The sequence below is a fragment of the Pleurodeles waltl genome, chromosome 5, assembly GCF_031143425.1.
Source record: "Pleurodeles waltl isolate 20211129_DDA chromosome 5, aPleWal1.hap1.20221129, whole genome shotgun sequence".
Classification (NCBI taxonomy): domain Eukaryota; kingdom Metazoa; phylum Chordata; class Amphibia; order Caudata; family Salamandridae; genus Pleurodeles; species Pleurodeles waltl.
In genome coordinates, this window is record NC_090444.1 from 1,766,706,837 (window position 1) to 1,766,712,836 (window position 6,000).

A 6,000-nucleotide genomic window follows, 5' to 3' on the forward strand; every position below is an offset into this window, starting at 1 on the left:
AACCAAGCCCATTCTTTAAAGCTCTGCACCCACCATTGAGACCTGTCCTGTTGAAGTTGCAACGCTCCCACTGAAAATAACCCCGGCCCCCAAAATCCTCTATTTGTGGTTATCTCCCCACATGGGATATGAAACATCACATGTCCTCCAACTCAAACTGGTCTCATTGTGGTTAATAATACAGGGAGCCCACTAAATATGTCCAGCAGCACCTGGAAGATGTTCCTGCATAACTGGGGGAGCTTTTCAACTTTTACATTTTGAAGACCCCCAGCTGCCTGAAAGCATCTTACCTTGGGTACCAGATGCTTATAATTTCTGGACGCTACAGCCTGTTCTTTAATCAACTTTTGGGCACTTAACAATCAAGGGGTTTCTGTGTATCAGCCCAGGAGAGACAGAGATAAGATCCAGGAGTGGATCCGTAGCAGTGTTGCCACTCTCCTTACTCAATCTGCCCAGCATTACGTACAGAATATCCTTGGAAGATTCCTTGTTGGAGCTGCAGAAAGACATTCCTGCACAAATACATGGCAGGTGACCTACTCTTGGTAGGTGTAAGGCACCTGCTCCATCAATACCCACTAAAGCACAGTTGAATGGAAGGACCTGTGTGGGTCAGCCCGATGGAACTTGACTGCTCTGGAGACAAGAGCATATCACAGCCAGTTACCTAGGAAAAGAAGCACAAGAACATCTGGTCCAGGTGAAGTTCCATTGCATCCATTCATCAAGAAGGGTGATCCTACTTCTTCCCTGAAACTCTCAATGTTTTAGGGTGCCCTAAAGCAGTCAATTGAGGTTTCAATAAATCATATGGCCTGGGATGGTGTGCCATTGGCTCACACTTCCAGGATCAATGTGAGCTTCATCACCTTCAGGGTTCAGATAACGCTCCACTACCTTCAACCATCAAGAAAAGCCTCATGCCACAATATGCTCTTTATCTTTATCTTTACTTGGAGGTCACAAAAAATTCTGAATAGACCCCTGGCCTGGAGTACCAAACTATAGGCTGGCGGAGGTGAGTCCGATTCCAATACAATTGGAATCTTCTTTCCATAGGTGTTTCATAAATATAGCAGTTTGGATCCCCCATGGTTTGAACTACCAGTAGTACACTTGTCTCTGGGCTTCCCTGTTGTGGGTGCCCCAGACCTGTGGATTTCACAGCCATCAATCATCAGAATTTTCTTGCAGCACCTGGTAGGTCCAGATACAGGCTCTTCCACTTCTCTCAGGAACTCACTGGACTCAGATTCCAGTGACTGCATCCACTTCCCCTGGGCCCTGCTCATCAGACCCCTTGCCTATTGGACATCACCAAAGAGACCCAAGGAAGAATTATTTTACTTGTTAGGAAGGGTGAACACTACATTGCTATTGGGGGTTTGTTCTTTCAGGTGCCTTCGGGCATCTTTGGGTTTTGTAGGAGATTGATTCTGGGCACATTCCAATCTATGAAACAAAATCCCAATGACTATAGTATTCTGAAACCAGATACCTCTGAACAGATTTGAGTACAGCTGAATCTCCCTATAGGGTAACATCGGCCATAGGGCTCAATGTCAAACTAAAATCTACCCTGTAGGTCTAAGAAGCTACAAATCTGTCAAAGTTTGGTCCTGTGGCACATACATTGTCAGGCTTTTCTATGTGTATTTGTAATGTTTACGTATTGCCATTTACTGACATAGATCTTTCCATGTATCTCTGTTTAGTGTGTTTATCTCTATTTCGTGTTCATCTCTACTGTGTATTATTTACCCATAAATAAACCCCTTTTTCACAGGACTTAAATAAACCCCTTTGTCACAGGGCATTTCATGTATTAGTTTTAACTGCAAGTGCAAACTGTCTCTGAATGTCTTTACTGCTTGAGACAGTCAAGTGGGTCCCGGTTGCTCAATAGGGAGTTGACGTATTTCTCATATGAGGATTATTGACATTAGCTGTTCTGCATAAGAAGTGCTTTGGTCTCCATCATTTAGAATGCAGCCCCTTCACATCTCAACTGTGGTGTGATCTCCTTTGGAGTGAGTGTTGCTGCCTCCCCAAAAGGAGAGGTACGGCAGATGTATGCATTGGGTGCTTCCATTGCCTACTAAACTGTCCACCTCTCTTTCCCACGCTTTAGCTTGCTACAGAAAATAACAAGCTGGATCTAAGCAATTTCCTTGAATTTTATACATTGCAATTGCAAAACCCTAAATCAAAAAACGTATTTGGTGCAGTTTCAATGTTTGCGTCATATTGCCTCTATCGCTCGATTTGTTTTTTTCCTCACTAGAAAATCTGCTTTCTTCTTGCTTGGCCCAGCTGCATCACTTTCCCATCACTTTTGCTTCTAGAAAAAAGGCATCAAGCCTCAAAATACATTTCGGAATCTTCAGCAACTACATCGTTTTCCAATTCCTCCTTTTCTAAATTTTTACCCAGTGCCAAGGAGCCACATAATCCATATACTAGAAGAACCAATACCGGTAAAATGTGAGAAATTGGAGGCATCCTCGCACAATCTATGTAACTACTGTAACTCCATGAAACATACATTCATATTATAGCGCATATGAATCTTATCTCCCAGGGATGGCGCAGGACTGCCACCCAAAGATTGAGTGAAACTTCAATTGTGTGTATATATAATATATAATATATTTATTCTTTGTTTTAATCATTTTGTAGCTCAATTCAATGCACTTTGAAAATATTCATAGCTTCTTATTTTTGAAAAATACACTTTATCTTTGTATGATCAATGCGTTTCGGAGTTTTGAATCTCCTTCATCAGGAAGGTATGTTCTGTTGGATTTAATTTTCTTATTATAGCCTTTTCATAGTGTTTCTTTATTGAACATAATGTCCTGCTTTTTCTTGCTCACATGCTTATGGCAAATAGCTCTGATACAGATTGGTCAGAAGTCTTGTGCGACCCCGGGGGTATAAGATTCTTGTCCCGTGTAATTTGAATGTCTATTGCTTTCACCAGAATAACTGTTAAGGGATCTGTGCATACAATAATTTAAAATAGTCTGGAATAAGTGTAGCAAAGATTAAAAATTAATTAGAATATGAATGTATTGTTGGACTTCATAAAACATTGTATGTTATAATTTATGATATATTGTGTACTATTTTTGTCAGAGCTGTATAGAATACAAAGGTAAGAACCACACATTTTAGCACACACACATACTACAAAGGAACCTGATCTACACAAACTAAAACATTTGCCCAAAACAAAGACCTTTCTTAGATGTGTAAATATTAAAATGGATGAATTTTCAATGATTTGCTAGTAAGTGTGTGCAAACATTCATCTATGGGAAAGCATGCAATACAATATTTGCTCATGCTAGATAGTGTGAGTTGTTTACACATATGCAATCTGTACATGAATAAGTGCATTCTTTGCTCCTGGAAACTTATTTCAGAGGAATTTAAAACCAAAGAGGAACTACAACAGCAGCTTTCCTCTTGCTGAATAGCTACCTTCTGAGAGTAAGTACTAGACAAACAATATGCTGCAAATGTAACACTCACCATATTCAGGCATTGATTATAAAACATGTCTTAAATTCAAATTTGCTGTAAGCAAATGTCCAACTTTCTGCTAGCCCGTGCCTAAAAAGCAATTGTGCAGGGTCATACCTTCATACTAATATAGTGCTAATGTGATAAACTGATATGGTGTCTAGGACACACTATGCCTTAGAGGGGTCTCATGCTAGGAAAATTAAAAGGAAATAGGTAGGCTGGGGAAGGGCTTGAATTGTTCTTTGCCTAAGTTAGTCCGCGAGCTCGGCCTGGAATCTTCTTTTTAGATAAAAAAGTAGTGTTGCAGTATGCATTTTGGGCATACCTGTCAATGAGGTCTAAAGAGTGTTCCGTCAATAACGTTATGGCTAGACTGAATGCCTGGTATTGCATTATCAATTTTTTCTTTTAATCTAAAAGCAGTCAAGTACCACCCAGCCTCTTCATTGACTCTGTTACATCATGAGAGCAACTAGATCCCTAACCACTACATCACTGACCGTTTCCTTGCTGACCATTACATCATAAAAGGCAAGTCAAAAAAATTAAATTTGGGGTAAGTTTCATTAATTAATTACATTGTTTAATAAAATGAAGATAAAAAGAATACAGAGATTCAGTGTGGAATTTGCCAGGGTTCCCCATTGGGATTTATTATTCATATATTTTATTTTTATTGTAATTTAAATTAATTAAATTAAATTAAAAGTAGGGCTAACAAGGGTGCGAGTCATTGCAAAATAATAAAAAAGATAAATTGCTGGCCTAACCCCAGATATATTTATTTGTATATTTAGCTTTTAATTTTCATAAAATACCTTTTCTTTTACTATATATTATCTTAAATGTAAGGGGAAATACAAGGACGTTTAATAAAGTAAAATAAATAAATTAAAAAGAATCAGTGGCTTAGGGTTGGGGTTAGGTTTAGGAACTGAATTAAGAAAATACTCAATTTAAAATAAATAAAATACATTTTGAATTAAGTTTAAAAATGGCATTACGATAAATGTAAAGATAATAAAAACAAAGTATTTAAACATTAAATAAAATATTTAAAGTTTAGGTTTAGAAGATGTATAATAAATAAAAAACATTTAACTTACATCAAAAGAAGATGGTTAAAATTAGAATTAAGAATAAATATTGTTTAACAGTTAATGTAGATGTAGGGTAGGGTTAGTAGGGTTAAAAATGTTAAAGAAGTTATTTTATTCACATATAGGAGACTGAGGCCCTGAAAATTAGTACCAATATAAAAAACAAAGGTGCTCATTAGAAGTTTGGTGGTCCCACCACGGGACTGCCAAACTCACGGGGAGGATGTCACTGCCATGGTGGTTACGTCCCCCAAGCATATTACAATGTTCCTGCTCAGCTGACTGGCAGGAACATTGTAATACACCCTCCAGCGGGGTCGACCGGCGGGAACAGTACTAGGATACTGGCCTCAGCTCCTTTAAGGAAGCTGATGCCAATATCCTAGCACTCCAGCACCCTCAGAATGCACACTTTCTGCGCATCCTGACGGTGCTGGGCAGGAGGCCATGCTCCGGGCATGGGCAGTGCAGGGACCCACCTGTGGCCCCCGGCACTAGCTTTCCACCTGCTTTTCATGACAGGGTCCCCACCATGAAAAGGCTAGCGGAAAGTGGGGTTGTAATCAGCCAGGCGTGCTACGTTCAACACCGCCACGGCTAGTTACAAGCCTGACCGCCATCACCCTGTCGGGAGCTATGATCCTAGCGGAGACGGCAGTCTTTAGAGGTGGGTCCGGCCACAAAGTTGTAATTGGGCAGTCGGACCACCTGGAGTGCGGCGCTCTGACCGTCAACGCGAGTGTGGCGGTCCTCGGACCGCCATACTGCTAATGAGGCCCAAAGTTCCTAGCATTTTCTGTCGCCATGTTACCACCAGAAGCACAATTGTAATGTCTATATGGTATGGCACTATAAAAGAAATACCATGGGTTCTAAGGCCCAATGTTATTCTGCAGGGGATACAGTTTGAATAGCCTGAGCATCCTTCAATAACCCTGTTGCTGAAGCTTGCTTCAGTTAGCTTCTAGATATACACAAATTGGTTTAGCTTCTGTAGCTCTACTTGGAGACATACGTCAGACATATGTGTTTTTTATTAAAGTCTTTGAGGCACATTGACTTTGGACTGTGTCCTGTGTCGGCCATTTTCTGTAATCGGTCACTAAAGTCCTGAGGATGGTGTCATGAATAGGGAACTGAGCACAGGGGAACATAGAGGTCCAAAACGTTGACATTCTTCCAACATTACAGGGAATGATTATCATGTGCCTTCTGATCTTACTATCAAGGGCTTTGTTGGACACTTTTTCCCTGTAATTGGTAATGATCTTTTGGACACCTTGATTTTCATGAATGAACTTTGGGCTTCAATACATGGTATCCTGCAAAAGTGTGCTTTTGTTCTTGACCCTTTGCACACTAA